Source organism: Carcharhinus amblyrhynchos, chromosome 22 (assembly GCF_965287045.1).
Source record: "Carcharhinus amblyrhynchos chromosome 22, sCarAmb.v2.hapA, whole genome shotgun sequence".
Classification (NCBI taxonomy): domain Eukaryota; kingdom Metazoa; phylum Chordata; class Chondrichthyes; order Carcharhiniformes; family Carcharhinidae; genus Carcharhinus; species Carcharhinus amblyrhynchos.
In genome coordinates, this window is record NC_137345.1 from 20,562,911 (window position 1) to 20,581,955 (window position 19,045).

Below are 19,045 nucleotides of genomic sequence, written 5' to 3' on the forward strand. Positions count from 1 at the left end.
ACTTTTACTAAAAATTATTTTTCTTTTATGATAAACCCATTTTCAGCCATAATAATACCAGGTTACCATTCTTCAATGCATCAAGGATTTTTAAAATGCAAAGTTGTGCTAGCTTATAAATGATTTAAGTTTGTGACTATACAAATGAGTTTTAGTCCAAAATTTAAATCGTAAAATCAGTTTGGGAAACTGATGTAATTTTGAGCACCATCTGTGACTCAATTACTGACTGTTCCCAAAGCCTTAACTCATAACCGTATCCTATGATTATGGGTATATTGCAGCTTTAATTACAGTGCAGGTCCCCATAGGAAATATGCACTTCGACGATTTCTGTGGCTTACTTTCTACAGAAGTTTCAACTATCCTTTGTGCAGAGTAACATTCTCACTTGAGGTTTGACTGTTTTGGCTGAAGAAGCAAGATGTTGGTTGCCATAATGGGGAGTGCAGAAATTGTTCAGATGATAGCTGCTATTCCCAATGCACCCATTTTTTTTTATAAACAAGACTCTACCCATCCCATTGGAATACACCATCCTATTGAGGAGATAGCTAACGAAAACGTATGACTCCTCAGCACTGCATCACTTTTTTTGCCAAGAAAATATGATGATTATGTTAGAATTATTAACTCTTGTGTCTATTTAATGTGAGAAGTGACAGGGCTACTTACTGCAATATTTTTCATTTATTCATGGGATGTAGACATCACTGGCATTTATTACTTCCCCCTAATTGTCTTTCAATTTTATTTTCTGTGTACATATCAGTGGACAGAATCTACACAGGTTAAATAATTCATCATTTATTTTGCTCAGGTAAGGAAATTGTTGGATGTGGCATGGTGGCAGAGTGGTTAGCGCTGCTGCCATACAATGCCAGGGGCCCGGATTCGATTCCCAGCTTGGGTCACGGTCTGAATGGAGTCTGCACGATCTCCCCATGTCTGTGTGGGTTTCCTCCTGGCCCTCCAGTTTCCTCCTACAGTCTGAAAGATGTGCTGATTAGGTGTATTGGCCATGCTAAATGCTCCCTCATTGTACCCAAACAGACGCTGGAGTGTGGCGACTAGGAGATTGTAACAGTAACTTCATTGAAGTGTTAATGTAAGCCTACTTATGACACTAATAAATAAACTTAAAACTTAATCTTACCTGCCATTCACGCCATACTCTCCCTACAGTGAGGTTGGAGAATTTAGCAGCCAGCAGGATGGGAAATCCCCCTGGAATGAAAGATGTTAAGTTTCCAGCCCTTGTTTCTCTGGTATTTCTAGTCACTGTGCCACTTCTTTATCCACATTTCCCCAATATCCCCAGAGTGTTCAATTGCGTGCTGTTCAAACAGTTTATGGATGATACATTCTGAGACCAGAGAAAACTTATATTTGAAAAATGCCTTGCATACCTTCAAGCTAACTCAAATCACTTTACAGCCAATGCATTATATTGGAAAATGCAGTCATTGTTCTTGTGTCAGCAATTGCAGAAAGCAATTTGTGAAGAGGAAGCTCCCACAAACAGCAGTGAGATAAGTGACAAGTTAACCTGTTTTGATGCTGTTAGCTCAGGGATAAAGATTAAGGGAAGGCGTCTGCTATTTCTCAAGTAATGCAATGGGGTGCTTTACATTCAATTAAAAAAAGGTTCAATGACTTGCTGGAGGGGCATTACTGCAGACAATGCAGCACAGTGCAGCAAAGTTCCAGCTTAATCTTGATTCCAGACATGAGGCTGGAATCATTTTTATTTAAACCAGCTGGCTAATAAAATTTCCAACAGTTAGTATGCATCATTCAATGATGTGCAAGTTAGGTGGATTGGCCATGCTAAATTGCCCCTTAGTATCCAAAGATGTGCAAGTTAGGTGGATTGGCCATGCTAAATTGCCCCTTTAGTGTTGCAAGATGTAGGTAAGATAGATTAGCCATGGCAAATATGTGAGTTTATAAGGATAGGGTGGGGGAGAGGGCCTGGGTCAGATATTTCGTCAGAGAGTTGGTGCAGACTCAATGAGCTAAATGGCCTCTGCTACACTGTAGGGATTCCATGATTCGATGATTTTGCATAATCATACTAGGAATTTTTATCTTTCTGATCAACAATATATTGATAGCGCAAATGATAATTTAATGTACATATTTTCACACATACTGACTGATCCCAAAAACTGAATACAAACGTGCTAGAAGATACCACAGGTTGTGGACCTGAATTATTACGAGCCTAGTCTAGCCCCGACCATCTGTAGAGTCAGCCAAGAAAATATCTCCACCAACTCTAATGACAAGCATCGATTGGCATTAGGTAGGACTTCCGCCCTCACTTGGGAGGCGGTCCCACCTTGAAGAGCTGCCAGTCAATCAGATTAGCTGGTAGCTCTCCAGCACCACCGCCCCCACCCCCTCCCTCTTGCAAGTACAATGGTGGAGACCAGAAGAGGCACTGGAGCACTGCCCGGAGCTAAGTGTCAGGGTCCCAGGGCGAGGAGTGTAGGGAATGACGGGGACAGGGATGGGAGGGGGTGGTTAATTGGGGTCATGGAGAATAGGCCAGGTGAGGAGAGAGTTCTGGAGGTCACTGGGCCTTAACAGAAGGACACCTCAGACATAAGATACCTTCTGATCGATTTCCCCCTAACTCTTCTCACTTGAGATTGAACTTTGCTTTTTTTTCAGCTTTCTGCCCATCAGCCTAAAAATTGAGGCTGGGCGGGAAAAGGCCACTGTTCAGTGGATGCTTAAAAACCTTAACTGGGGCAAGGGCAGGTTTCATCTCTGAGGACTCACCCACTTTGGCATAAAATCATAACCAGGTCAGGGTGGGTGGGAAAACGGAGGGAATCCCATCCAGACTATGTCACACTCCTCAACCATCACTGCCCCTCCCCATCAAATCAGAACCAATCAGGCCCAGTGGTGGGTGGGGTTGGGGGGGGGGCGGTGGGGGGTGGAGGGAGGTGTGAAAATTCTGGCCGTTAGTGAAAATATAATTGATAAAGTTACAAAAAAAATCATTTTTAAAGTAATTCTTGAGAAATGCATGTAGGTACAGATACAACGAGGTTTGCAATGAGCAAATGTTATTCGGTTTAATTTTTTTTAGTAAATTAGTTGTTAAATTTTTGTCTTTAGTTATTCACTTGCTTAGCACACACAGAGGAACTTAGAACGCAATTAAGAAAGAATGATTAAGTGATGCAAAATTCAATGGTTGGGATTCTTTGACCTCTCACGCTGCTTATTTTCCACGATGGGAGACGGCGCACCCTTGGCCAGCAGTAGGATTTTCACTGCTATCAATGGGATTTCCCAATGACTCCACCCCATGTTACCAGGAAACCCACAGCGGAGTGCGCCATCGGCGGGACCCAAAGACCCCACTGGCATGAACAGCCAGAAAGCTCCAGCCAATGTCTGAAGGTTGCATAAGTAAAATAAAAATCTTTGGCTCAATACATATGTATATTTTTCTCCTTGGTAACATGAGGATAGTTTACTACTCGAGGTGATCGCTCCACCTAGCTCAATTTGGGCAGGCTGGTACAGGGAAGTTTGATGACACACATTTCCAACTAATCCTTGCTACAAGCATCCAACTGGAGAGTGACAAGACATCTAATGTCACTGACTCCTCTGCTACTTGGCAGCATAATTTTAAGCAAATAAGTGCTTTACTTTTAGTTACATTTAAAATTATATGAGATGAACAAAACCATTCCAGAAGATTAATAGCCAATAGAACTGAGCAAACCATCCACCTAATTTAAAGATCCACGCACTCTCCATTTGGCAATGATTAAAGAGTACAACACACTCTGCTCACATCCCGAATGTCCCTTTGCTATCACCCAATGTCAAACCTATTATATGTCAGGAACTTTCATTAAACAGGTAATAGGCAAGATTTTCCTGCTGCACTCACATCATGTCTGAGAAATCCCATCCGAGGTCAATTGACCCTTGTATGGTCCGATCTCACCCACTACGATTTCCATGGTGGCTGGGATAGGAAAATTATATCCAATTAGTACAAAGATGTGGAGATTAGGTAGTTGATCATGGTTAACCATGCTAAATTGCCCCTTAGTGTCCCAAGACGTGTAGGTTGGGGGTGGGGGGTGGTGGGGGGTGGTGTTGTGGTTTAACTATAGGTTGCGGGATAAGGTTGGGGAGAGGGCCTGGGTGAGATACTCTGTCAGAGAATCAGTGCAGATTTGATGGCCAAATGGCTTTCACCTGCAATGTAGGGATTCTCCTATGAACTAAGTCTCTCCCAGCTGGGTCAAGTTGCACACATGCCATTCAGGTATGCACAAAACCCTAGCTGGAATCCTCCAACCTCGCCTGCGTCTGGGTTTCTCCGGTCCCTCTGCAGTGAATGGAGTTTTGGGTGAAAACCAAATTTTCTGTTCTCACCGACAAGAGCTGATGGGGTGAACGAGATTAGAGAATCCTGGCCCATGCCACAATATTAGACCACCATCCTCAATCACCGGGGGAACTGGTCACATTTATTTTACATTCATCTTCAGGATATGGGCACCACTGGCATTTATTACCCATCCCTTTATAAAACTATTGCTTTCAAGTGAGTAAAAATAGCTTTAGCAAATAACTTATCAGTCACTATTAGTAAGTTCTTTCCGTCCATGCTCAAGTGACAATGATGCATTTTGCAAATTTATTTAAATTAAAATAAGCCCTATTAATGGGGATGTTTATCTCAGGGGAATTGTTTTTTTAAATATCCACTTTCCATTGAACTTAGCACAAAAAAAACTTAAAAATGCTTTCAACTTTACAGATGGAATTTCCGTAAGCTTCATAGAGATGCACAATCTCAGACCTCAATTTCTAATGGAGAAGCTTGGTCGATATTTAGTAATAGGAAACAAGTACATCAGCAAATACTTCTGCATGCACACAATCAAACAGGAATCCGTATGCATTCCAGGACAAAACTTTGAGGCATCACCATCTGAAAACTGTTAAGTATTGCTGTGCTATTTATTGCTTATCAAGACCATGTACAATTTCAAGAACAAATTTCCATTCACCTTGGAGGCCGTCCCAGTTTGTAACTATGTTTCCCCAGAGATGTTTTTGAAAGTACGCTTTTAACTGGAAGCTTGGGAGAAATGAAAGCAATATGCAGACTGCAATTTGTCCAGTATTATCCAGTACTGAAGTTAGATGCTCAGAAGCAACTCAATAAACAGCCATGTGGGCAAGAATGTTAGTGTCGACACTGATTGATGAGGCCTGAAGTTTAATTACAGAAACAAGTGAGTGGAAGTCTGAAAGTGCAGTTTAGTGGAGTTGGTGAAATACAGTAACTTCATTGCAGTGTTAATGTAAGCCTACTTGTGAAAAATAAATAAACTTAAATAAATAAACTTCCCCCATCAGGAAAAAGATACAAAAGTCTGAGGTCACATACCAAATCACTCAAGAACAGCTTCTTCCTTGTTGCCATCAGACTTTTCAATGGCCTCACCTTATATTAAGTTGACCTTAGTCTAAACCCTAGCTATAACTGTAACATTACACTCTGCACCCTCTCCCTTCCTTCTCCCCAATGTACTCTATGAATGGCATGCTTTGTCTGCGTGGCATACTGGAAACAATACTTTTCACTGTATCCCAATACATGTGACAATAACATGATTGACTCTCAACTGTCCTCGGGCAACTAGGGATGGACCACAAATGCCAGCCAGTCAGCAATGCCCATGTCCCACAAATGAATAAAAAAAAAATTCAAAGCCAAATAAATCAAATAAAGCACTCAGTGAGGAATATTTTACATTGGGAAATTTTTTTACAATTCCCTTTACTGATAATTATTAACGTGTCAGAAGTTCATTGAACATGGTTGCTGAGTTTAGGTTTCTGACAGCTATCTTTTATGGAACGACCCAGAACTGTAATGATAACCCTTGCACGCTAACAGGCTGCGAGTTGGAGTTCCTTTTGATGTGTCTGTTGAGCTTCTAGCCAGGATATGTAATGTATTTACAGGACCAAACACCTGGCCATGAAAAATTATCGTCCCCTGTTGAGCGTACAAAAGCAAGTATTTCTCAGGGGATCTCCTTTGATTCTATGTTTTTAATTTTTCTGTGCAACGTCACAACCTATTCCAAGTATATGCATCAAATGTATGCATTTTGTCAAAAGGACACACAAAAAAAAATTTTAAAAGGTCAATGATCATTTTTTAATGGTAAACTCCCACTGACTACTGATCCCTCTGTTAGGTATTTCATCCCTCAGGGCATTCGAAGGGAAGGACAAATTCACATAAGCTTTCTGAAATGAACCCATACAACATTTTAATTTCCTGCATTCTATATCCTTATGGCACAGTTATTTATGATTGTGGCTCTTAAAATGGCCCTGAAAATTGATGTTATTAAAACCAAGATCATTTTACCTAAATCCTTAAAAAACCGTCAGGGAGAGGGGAACTTTGATTTGTGTTTAGGTGCCAGGAGTGAAAAGGTACTGTTCCAACATGTGTAAACAGTGAAGTTTTCAGCAATGTTCTCATTTATTTTTAAGCAGGTCTATACAAGTGATTGGGAGCTTGCTTCTCATGCACAAAGCAATCAGGTGCGTATAATACTTCTAAATACCTGCAGAGCAAAACTGCAAATTCATAAAACTGAAGGAAATTTGTAGAAATTTGGAACTGTTAAGGAAGCATAAAGGCCAATTCGTCTCACCTAGCTTACTTTTTACTTATCCAGATCTCTCCGCCAATCCTCACATTCAATACATTATCGTGTTTGCTCAAAGTTGACGCTGATCTGGACCAGAAGAATTAATTTTGTTATTTACAGATGGTTATGCTGGTGTAAGGAACTCACACATTACACACTCTGAAATAGCAGCAGAGTTCTATTTCATGCGTGACACAAAGTGGGGCCGAATGAAACAGAATGCTCTGTAATAGAATTGACATAAACCGGAGGTTTGCAATTACATATTGACGGCTCTACTGATATCCGTCAAATGATATTGGGGTAAAATGCATGCAGATGGTTCCATATGTGCAAATTTTACTAAATCCACTTAGGCTGTTGCTGATTAAACAATAATTTCTTCAGCTTATTCCTCGGATGTTTGCTATTTGGTGAAAGGTTCTAATTACCTTGCAATCCCAGTTTGAAGTCACATTCTTGGAATGAGGTGTGAACAGCATTTAGTCAGCGGCATCTCAATGCCACATGCTTCAAATGACTTCCAGTGACTTACCCTTCCAGGGACAAGTGATACATGACTTTTCTACACTGCCAGGAGCAGTGAGCCCCTATTCTGGCAATAGTGCAATGGAGCAAGTGCAGTGTTCCTTCTTTCTCTTAGGAGTAATAAGATACATTTATCGAGGCACTTTCACGGGCATTTCCAGAAGCCATACGCCCACACTCCTTCCCAAATTCCACCTCACCATCAGGAGAACAAGTGAGATTGATTTACGATACAAGAAGTCCACTATACTCACTAGTTAGTTGCAGATCAATCATAGAGGAAGGCTATGGGGGCCAGAAACAAAGTCATAAGCCCTAAATTTAAAATATGTGGACATGTTCAGCTGTAGTTGCTGAACTTTTCTCTGGCAATATGGAATCTTAGGTTGTTCTACGGAAACCCATCTTGAAGTAGCTCTGTAATATGGACAATGGCACAATGGTTAGCACTGCTGCCTCACGTGAGCCAGGGACCTGGGTTTGATTCCCAGCTTGGGTCATGGTCTGTGCAGAGTCTGCACATTCTCCTAGTGTCTGTGTGGGCTTCCTCCAGGTGCTCTGGTTTCCTCTCACAGTTCAAAAGATGTAGGGGTTAGGTGAATGCTAAATTCTTCCTCAATGTCCCCGAACAGCCACCGGAGTGTGGCGACGAGGGGATTTTCACATTAACTTCATTGCAGTGTTAATGTAAGTCTACTCGTGACACAAACAAACTTTAAAGACCAAATTTTTGTTAATGAGACCCTGCAACAGATTGAACTCTGACAGTTTTATTTTACAAAGTAGATTTGAACAATCATTCTGTAGAAGCTGGAAATTACACAGCAGCATTTAAGAGTTTGATAATTGGATTCCTGAATTTTCTTGGACAAAGGGCAAATGATCATGGAGAATTATGTCTGAGAAACATGCCATCAAGGAGCCTTATACATGGAAAGTGGCTGCTGCAGTACAAAGTCTCAACATTGCAATGTTGGGGTCACATTTCTGGTTATGATGGATCCACTGACATCATGTTCCAGCATCTGATAAAAGAAAGGATAATATTGATATCAGGAAATGAAAACGGTTGTTTAGTATTAATGAAGGTGATGTTAACATTGCCATGGAACAAATACAATGAAGTTATTGCTTTATTTGCATCTCAGAGATCGGAAACAAATCTTGCTTCATATTGGATTGGCACCTTCAGTAATTGAGAAGCTGTGTCATTGGATTCGTATTACTTGGGGTTTCCTTCCAGATCTTTGGCTCAAACTAGTACTAGCACTATTACAGTGACAGCAGGACATCATTCTTAATCGGGTGCTTTTCTTTGTACATCTGGTGGTGGCATGTTATTTGGGGAGTCCAAGCTGCTGTAGCATCATGACATCCAGGACTTATGCACGCATATTGTAATCTGAAGCTATGGATAGGGATCATAGAGGCGATCCAACATTCTTTATATCACATGGCCAACAAGGAATCTGTCCCATACTTGCAACTGGCATGTGTTGGATAGATCTTCAGGTTGATAATTGACCTTTTTGGCCGCATTAGGAAAACACCTTTCTTGGCCACTTTGAACACCAGGCTTTTGATGCAGAGGCAGGAATAGGAACAATACCCACTGTACCACAAGATCTCTATAAATAATGTACATAGTGTAATTTAATCATGATTTCTATTTTTGGAGGTGGTTTTGTGGTATAACTCTTTAGTCCTTAGAACATAATAGACTCAAATTCTTTAATTTCCCAATATATAAGCATTCCTGACCTCAGCAACATACATGGGGAAATCAAGATTAGGTTCATTGCCATTGAGGAGGGAAAATTGGAGAAAGGGTTATCAGCAGGTGACTCTTGTGCACTTCATCATGCTTTACTCATTACTTTCTAATTGTCAAAGGCTTGGGATCAGTTTGCCTGCCTTACTCTGTTAGTTTTTGCACCTAATAGACTAGCACAAAAGGAGGAAGATAATAAGAGAGAATGTGTATCCATGCCAATAAATAGATACGTCTCAGCCAGAACAACAGCGGCACTGGAAAATCCCAGCCACAGACAAAGTTGGATGCTTTTGCCATTTATATTTAGCATCATTGATTAGCTGTAGTCTATGCTATGTGTAAAACTGTTCCTAAAAGTGCCTTATAGCGATGTAAAAGTCCTACCTAATACATAAGTGAATAGTTTCAAGCACAGTGTAGGTCTTGTTGATGTTGTGGGAATTCAGATCACAGAAGAGGTGATGAGGGCGAGGTACAGCTTCAGGAGGGGATAGATGTAATTAATTAACAAGTAATTAAAAGGTAAATGGAATGCCATCCTTTATTATAAGAGGAATTGAACATAATAGTAAGGATGTTATACTTCAATTATACAGGACATTGGTGATACCACATGGCAAATACTGTGAGCAGTTTTGGTCTCCTTATTTATGGAAGGATGCAAGTACATTGGATGCAGTTCAGAAGAAGTTGATTAAGTTAATACTTGGAATGAGAACTTGCCCTACTTGCTCGTTGAACAGACTGGGCTTGTACCCCCTGGAGTTTAGAAGAGTGAGGGGTAACTTGATCCTGAATGGTTGTGACAAGGATGGGGTACTCAGGTGAGCACTGAGATCCTGCGCAGATCAGCTGGCGGAGGGTGTTCATAGACATCTTCAACCTCTCTTTACAACAATCTGAAATCCCTATCTGCTTCAAAAAGATGACCATCATCCCGGTACCTAAGAAAAGCCAAGCAGCATGCCCTAATGGCTATCACCCGGTGGGTCTGACATCCATCATTATGAAGTGCTTCGAAAGGCTAGTCATTCACAAATCAATTCCAGCCCTTTGGACTGCCTGGATCCACTACAGTTTGCCTACCGCCACAATAAGTCCACCAACGTCATTTTCCTAGCCCTGCACTTAACCCTGAGACAGTAGATAACAAACACACCTATGTCAGACTCCTATTTATTGACTAAAGCTCAGCCTTCAACACCATTATTTCTACAAAATCAACCTCCAAACTCCATGGCCTAAGCCTCGACTCCTCCCTCTGTGACTGAATTCTGAACTTCCTAACCCACAGACTACGATCAGTGAGGATAGGCAACAACACCTCCTCCACAATCATCCTCAACACTGGTGCCCCACAAGGCTGTGTTCTCAGCCCCCTATTATATTCCTTATACACCTGTAACTGTGTGGGCAAATTTCTCTCCGACTCAATTTTCAAGTTTGCTGATGAGACCACCACAGTGGGTCAAACCCTAAACAATGACAAGACAGGGTACAGGAATGAGGTTGAGAATCTGGTGAACTGGTGTGGCAACAATAATTGCTCCCTCAATGTCGACAAAATGAAAGAGATTGTCAGCGACTTTAGGAAGTGTAGAGAAGAACATACCCTTGTCTACGTTAGGGGGGACAAAGTAGAAAGGGTCAAGAACTTCAAGTTTTTAGGTGTCCAAATCATCAACAACCTGGTTCCCCCCATGCTAACGCTACAGTTAAGAAAGCCCACCAACGTCCCTACTTTCTCAGCAGACTAAGAAAATTTGGCATTTCAGCAAAAATTCTCACCAACTTTTACAGATGCACCATAGAAAGTATTCTTTCTGGTTGTATCACAGCTTGGTATGGCTCCTGCTCTGCCCAAGATCACAAGGAACTACAAAAGGTCATGAATGTAGCCCAATCCATCACACAAACCAACCCCCCATCCATTGACCCAGTTTGCACTTCCCGCTGCCTCGACAAAGCAGCCAGCATAATTAAGGACCCCATGCACTCCGGACATTCTCTCTTCCACCTTCTCCCGTAGCGAAAAGATACAAAAGTCTGAAGTCTCGAACCAATTCAAGATCAGCTCCTTACCTGCTGCCATCAGACTTTTGAATTAACTTACTTTGCATTAAGTTGATCTTTCTCTACACCCTGGCTATGACTGTAACACTACATTCTGCACTCCCTCATTTCCTTCTTTATGAACGGTATGCTCTGTCCGTAAGAAACAATACTTTTCACTGTATGCTAATACATGTTGGCAAGTGCGAGGTGGTCCACTTTGGTAGGAATAATGGTAGGAAGGACTATTACTTACGTGGCGAAAAACTGCAGCAGGCGACGGTGCAGAGGGACCTCGGGGTCCTTGTGCATGAGTCGCAAAAACCCAGCCTGCAGGTGCAGCAGGTGGTCAGGAAGGTGAATGGGATGCTGGCCTTCATAGCGAGGGGGATTGAATATAAAAGTAGGGAGGTCTTGCTGCAGCTGTATGGGGCATTGGTGAGGCCGCAGCTGGAGTACTGCGTGCAGTTTTGGTCGTCGCACTTACGCAAGGATATTTTGGCCTTGGAGGGAGTGCAGAGGAGGTTTACTAGGCTGATACCGGAGTTGAGGGGGTTGAGCTATGAGGAGAGGCTGAATAAACTAGGCTTGTACTCGTTAGAGTTTAGAAGAATGAGGGGAGATCTCATTGAGACATATAAGATGATGAATGGGATGGATAGGATAGAGGTGGAGAGACTCTTCCCGCTCCGCAAGGACAGTAGGACTAGGGGGCACAGCCTCAAGATAAAGGGGGGGCGGTTTAGAACGGAGTTGAGGAGGAACTTCGTCACTCAAAGGGTGGTGAATCTCTGGAATTCTCTGCCAGTTGAAGTGGTGGAGGCTGCCTCGCTAAATATTTTTAAGACGCGGGTTGATGGGTTTTTGATAAGCGAGGGGATTAAGGGTTATGGGGAGAGGGCGGGAATGTGGAACTGAGCCACGACAGATCAGCCATGATCTTATTGAATGGCGGGGCAGGCTCGAGGGGCTAGATGGCCTACTCCTGCTCCTATTTCTTATGTTCTTATGTGACAATAATAAATCAAATCAAAGCAAAGACAAGATGGTCATTGAAAGGATGTTTCCTCTTGTGGGTGAGTCCACAATTGAAGGCACACTTTTAAAATTAGGGGTTACCCTTATAGGATGGAGATAACGTGTTTTTTTTTCTCTCAGTCTTGTGCAACTTTGGAACTCTCTGCCTCAGGAGGCGATGGAGGCAGGAACACTGAATATTTTTAATGCACAGGGAGATGAATTTTTGTTAGGCAAAGGAATCAAAGGTTATCAAGGGGGTAGATAGGAACGTGGAACTTGATCACATATAGATTAGCCATTATCTTACTGAATAGCAGAACAGACTTGAGGGGCCAAATGGCCTATTTCTGTTCCTATTTCACATGGTCATATACACATCATGGAAGTCTTGTCAGTCACATATTGATCTCCTGTTCCCACTGTTTTTATGCATCACTAGTTCTTCCTACTGACAGATCTTGATGTTCTGAGGATTGATGTACTAATGAGGCAACAATACTGCCAGACCACATGGTCAAAAATTCAGATAAGATAAAAATGAGCAAATAAGGAAACCAAGCATCAATAGAACTAAATTGCTTGGGTCAGGGTGGCAAAAGGCTGGAGGGTGAGTTAGGTCCACCAGCTGCTGAAAATAATTTAAATGGTATAGCAATACTGTAACAAAATGTGTGTGCATTAATTTGTGTAGTGAAGCACAGGAGAACAATTTCAATGCTCGGAGCTACATTTTTCCATAAGATCTCACTTATTACTTTGAGAAGAAAAGCAATGTCTTTTTTTTTGCACACTTCATTATGAAAAATGTTCAACAAGTATCACGGAGTTAAGTATTCTGGGAGTGCATATTTACTGGTCATGTCTGTCAGGGCGAGGCCAGGTGTCAGTTTCTGAAAGCAAAGACTTCCCCTAAAGCAGAAAATCCTTTACATGTCAAAGTAGGGGCGGAGTGGAGTAAGAAGAATTGCTGTTTATTGGACTGTTGTCTCAGACAGTCTGACAGCATATATGTTCAGACAGGTAGATAAGGGTTGGATCACAGTATGAAATCTCAAATGGTCGCTCCTCATTGCAAGCTACCTCGACGTGCCTCTCTTTAACTTCTGTTTCTCAGCTTTCTTTGCTTTTCCTTTAACCACAAAATATAAATTTCTTCCTCCTTTCAGTCCATTCATACCATGTGTTAACGTTTTTGTTTCATCGCTTTCATTTTCTATTTCCCACTTCTTTTGTTCTCTCCAATATCCTTTTTCAAACAAAATGTCAACCTTGCTTTCCCTTGTGAATTATCACCTGATAGGCTCTTCCGAACTTCTCAGTAAACTTTAAATATTTTTACGAGCAACATGACAAACTGCTTGTTCCGGGCTTGGTGACCAACATGTGAGGAGACATGGTGAGTGATGTAAGTTTTGTCACGATTTATTGGCAACAGGGATGATTTGATAGGGTTCTAAGCATAATGTTTAGCAAACGGATTTCTCGAAGAAACAGAAAACATGGGTTGTTCAATGCATTTTTCAGACCAAATAACCAATTGATAGCATTTCTCATCTCCGTTTCCCTGTTTCTTTTTTCTGTTGCGGCCCAATTGCATTATGTATAATTCTCTTACAGAGGATTAACAACATAGATGTGATCAGGATGTCCCCAAGACACTCCTGAAATAGCTGCTAGAAGGTACGCAACGTGTTGTGGGTTGATAACTTTCAGTTTCTTTCTCTCCCTAAGTTGAACAACGTGATTTCACTCAAAGTCTCCCAGGTGGCTTGTTTCAGATCCGAATCACTTCACCATGTGAAGAATTCACTAGGTAGAATCTGTTTCTTGGCCATGCCTGACTGCAAAGTGTCATGGAATTATTTACTGAGCCGCTGTGGGCCTTTAAACGCAATCCAGCCCTTGCAGAACGAACTTATTCTTCGTTGACCGGGAGGGGAAGTTAAATTCTCAACCGCTTTTGTCAAAATCCTTTCCAGCATTTTTCCTTCTCATCTCAGACCATTTTTAAGTGAGAGGTTTAATTATGTCATTTGAGATACCCTGTAACCTTATCCGCTGCTTTAAAATGAACAGCGTCAGGTTTCATTAAAAACGACTTTGAAGAAAGACAGGCTTTTCTTAAAAAAAAGATTTATCTTTGTAGAATTTCACTGAAACACAAACAAAGATTTTTTCAAAAGAAGAGCGTGCAGTATAATACTCCAAAAATGCCTCAGAGTGCATCTAAAACCAAGTAAAATGTTTATGTTTCAGAACTATGTCAGAGGAGGAATTACCAGACAAATTCTTTTAATTAATCTATTTTGCGCAGAGCCTATAAATCAAATTGAAATGTCTGACATGCTCATAGCTACCTCATAAGTTTGGAATCAAGTTAAAGTTTCAAATAGGTATCGCAATTTTTTTTTGACGAAACTGCACTTTTTATAGACATTCTTGGCATTGATTTTACGTTTAACTACATTAGAAAAAAAAATTGACTTGGGAGACAAGAGATTTCAGAATACAGTTTTCCGAGTAACTTTAAGCAAACGTCTTTCAAAAATTTGGTACTTGGTCAGTTTCAATCAGATTACCAAACCCAACGCATAAAAAACCTTTTGTCAGATACTTCAGACATCGGAAGAAGGTACAGGAAATCCTTGCAGCATCTCTCTCTGGAGAAGCTGAAATGACTCTTAGCTTAATTTTTTATTATTTGGAGCACCTGCAGCTACAAGAGGGTTAAAGTATTCAACATGTTCTGTGCTGCAGTCAGTAAAGGGTTACAGCGATTAGGGACAAACAATGGCTGTTTGTGTTTTAGAGCTTGTAGCAGCCTGCAAAAGGGAGGTATGCTCGACAAGTCTGAAATGGCCTGAAAAAATCTGCAGTTGTCATGTGTACTCAGTGAAAGGTGTGGACCTCTTCACTCCAAATCTGCTTTCAGAGCATTTTTATCCCAAAGATCTGGCAGTTAATTTTTTCCCAAAGGGAGGAAACTGTCTGTTCAATTGATTTGTGTAGGTGTTTATGTGCAGGAGGTGCATAGGCAAGTTTAATAGCTTAACCCTTTCCGTACTGCAGCCACATTCATCTCAAATACAATTAAAATGACAATGAGTGGATAGGGCTGAATCTTATAAAAGAACAGAACAAGACACAATTTGTCGGCATTTTTTTCTTAAAAGTGTACTTCCACATTCAAATGTTTCAATTTGTAACTGTTGATGCATCATCTCTTAGAGTCCAGAAAGCCAGGGAGCAAGGGATAAAACTAGAGTCAATCTTTTATCTGCCTTTAGTTACAGAGATTCACATTAGAAAGATACAACTCCTCACCAAATGACTACATTTTCAATCTGTTCTCCTTTTCATATTGAAACAACAGGCCCATGCCCTGCATGTGACTTAACATAATTAATGCACAGTTAACATCACCTATATTCTTACAGCTCACAAAAGACACATTTAAAATTCCCTTTCTCTAAAAAAGTATATTTCAATGTTCTTTAATATAAAGAACTGAGTGAACATAAACTATCAGTCCAGACACTCAAAGAATAATGCATCCTGGACTATATCTAAGCATTTCAATGCCATAAAGTCTCACTTAAGGGAGCATACTAAACTATTAGCATTACACAGTAGACGTTAACACGCTAATTTCCTGTACAGTTTTGGGTAACTATTAGCCTTAAGATTTTCTTTTGATCCTTCTGGTTCCTAACTTCTTTTTTTGCATCTTGTGCTACAGCTCTATTGTAAACAATTAGAAAAATATCAACTTTGTGACGGGTCATTTGATGGGAGCTGGAATTCATAGAATAGATTTTTTTTCACAGAAGAGCTACTGAAATGTTTTCATGCAATCTTAAAATACTGAGTTCTGCAAGATAATTTCTTTTTTATTTCTTCTTCTCTATTTTAGGCTGACGCATCAAGAACAGAAATGAGCAATCAATTACCGTGCTATGAGTACCAGTCTCTGGTATCCAAGAATGGAATGTTTTGAACCATTTAATTTTAAAACTGTAACTTAAGGTATTCCACCTACAGACTGATATCTTTTTAAAAGGGAGATTGATATGTATCAGGCTAGAGGTTTGTAACTAAAGTCACGAAGTGATTAAAAACACTTACATAACCCTATTCTTAGCTTCAGAAGATAGTTTTGAGTAATTAGTAAACTCTACACTTGTCTATTACGCTCAATATTAAATTGCCCTTTTTACTGGAAAGTTGCTATTGAAGTCACTGCTATTTGACAGAGATGGCTTTCGCCATTTTGAAACTACTACTTAATAGACGCAAGTGCTTAGCGGAATGAAATGTTTTCAGCTCCAGTCACAGGGTGGTCATAGAATCATAGAATCCCTACAGTGCAGAAGAAGGTCATTCAGCCCAGTGAGTCTGCACCATCAACAATCCCATCCAGGCCCTATTCTGTAACTATGTATTACCTTGCTAATCCCTCTGACACTAAGGGGCAATTTAGTATGGCCATTCTACCTAACCTGCACATCTTTGGACTGCAGACAGAATCTGGAGCACCCAGAGGAAACCCATGCAGACAGGGGGAGGATGTGCACACTCCACACAGACAGCCACCCACGGCTGAAATTGAACCTGGGTCCCTGACGCTGTGAGGCAGTAACGCTAACCAGTGTGCCACCCTCACTGCAGTTGGTTTTCCAATCAGATCAACTCCTATGAGAACTTACCAAAAATGTTCTGACTCCAATAGCCACGTAAAGGTTAGTGCTTTGGTGTACAGTGTATAGTCAGATCAGGAACTCATTTGAGATTTGTGGATCAGTTGTAATGGCCCTGCCTTCCATAACGAGTAAAAAATGAAGAGAAAATATACACTTAAACATTTGAGAGGTAGAGGGATGCAAAAGAGACTCAAAGCACACAAAGCAAGACAATATCCATGCAGGGCACTAGCAACAAATGAAACAAGGAAGCAGCATATTATGATCCTTTGGAATTTTGTTTAGAATAAGATCATTCTTCTGGATTTTAAAATACTTTAAAACAAACGCTCTCCTGCCAGTGCCTATTAAATGTGCTAAAGTATGTTAAAAATGACCAACAATGCAAATATTTGTCAGCTTTGATGTTAAGGTTGTTTTTAAACACTAAGTAAAATAGATTGATAAAATGCACAAATAGTTTTTTATGTGTAAGCCCAAGTCAGTTTAATTAGAAATAAAGTGCATTAATATATCCTGAAAAAGGCCAACAGATTTGGATATCCAACAGGTTTGGACACACAGAGCTTTGATTTCAAAGGAAAAGATTATATGATTCTATGAAGGTAATACATGCATATATGAAATATGCCTTCAACTGCACATAGCTAATTCATATTCCATACTTCAATGTATAGAAATTTAATGAATGAAACTGTGGCTTCTGCAAATATGACCAAGCTATGTTAGTGAAAAAAGACTGTAAGACTGGATGCCATCCAGCACTTCCTAATGATGTACCCCTTACTGATATAATCCATGCATTCTGCTGTCCTTCATTCCACCGGAGTCTGTAACATAAACCAATCAGATTTCAGTGGAGTGAAGTGCAGGAGACATGGAACACAGTCTTCCAATCAACACTGACAGAACGATGGCTAAACCGAACAATCAGCTCCGAGAGAAGGACCAAAATCTGTCAACCAGCCTTGTGAAGCACAATAAAAGTAACCTGTCACTGCAGATCTGCATACAAAGAAATATAGGGAAATAAAGTAACTCATTGTCAACTTATGAACTAGTTGTAACCAGAAACCACTTACAACATGATTATTGCACGGGGATTAGTCTGGGAAGGTGAAAACGTCATGGGGTTTGGCTGATTTAAACTCCGGTCTTCCTAAACTTGCTGCAACAAACTGATGGTTTAAAAAAGATTCTGAGTCTTCCCGTGTGATGCATATGCAGCAGTAACCAAACAGAGCTGTCAGCGTATTTAGCAGAAATACACAATAAGCACAAAAAAGATTTGTCTGCACGCTCACATTTAATGATAAAAGTTGATGCACTATGGGCACACATTTTTGTTTGGAAATACAGTGCAACTTTACTTATTAGTGTACATTAATGGAGTACATTCCACATTCACAAGGCATTTCAAAGAGCCAAGAATTTTTCTTTTTTTTTCGTGCAGCCCCTGTTGTTATTTGGACAAATACAGCAGCCAAATGGCACACAGTAGGACCTCACCAATAATAATAAACTAAAGGATGTGGAGATACCAGTGTTGGACTGGAGCAGGCAAAGTAAGAAGTCTCACAACATCAGGTTATAGTCCAACAGGTTTATTCAGAATCACGAGCTTTCAGAGTGCGAATCCTTCATCATCTGATCACGTGAAAGCTTGTGATTTCAAATAAACCTGTTGGACTTCAACCTGGCATTATGAGACTTCTGCCAGTAAAATAAATGACTCATTTGCTTGTTTTGGCTGTGCTGACAGATAGTTGTTGCTAGGAAATATTCATCGCCCTTCTTCAAATGTTCCCATGAGAACTTTTACCCACCGCCATCCTAACTGGCAGAATCAAACATTAATCTGAAAAGCTCAGCCATAAGATGGCACTTCTGACAATGCAGCATTCCCTCAATTCTACACTGAAGTCTCAACCTAGATTATGCTCTTAATTTTTGATACAAGTATTGGCTTTCGTAGAATCATAGAATCCCTACAGTGCAGAAGGAGGCCATTCAGCCCATCGAGTCTGCACCAACAACAATCCCACCCAGGCCCTATCCTCATAACCCGACACATTGACCCTGCTAATCTCTCTAACATCCACACCCAGGACACTAAGGGGCAATTTAGCATGGCCAATCAACCTAACCTGCTCACTTTTGGACTGTGGAAGGAAACCGGAGCACCTGGAGAAAACCCATGCAGGCACAAGGAGAATGTGCAAACTCCACACAGACAGCGACCC

The 19,045-nt window shown here is 40.8% G+C and overlaps 1 long non-coding RNA gene across 1 annotated transcript; it reads left to right on the forward strand.

Moving 5' to 3' along the window:
• Positions 1-13,118: 13,118 nt before the first annotated feature.
• LOC145356980 (uncharacterized) lies at positions 13,119-16,236 on the forward strand. The gene is made up of 2 exons (XR_013889226.1): positions 13,119-13,498; positions 16,016-16,236. It is a non-coding gene; the product is annotated as an uncharacterized LOC145356980 (long non-coding RNA).
• The last annotated feature ends 2,809 nt before the right edge of the window (positions 16,237-19,045 follow it).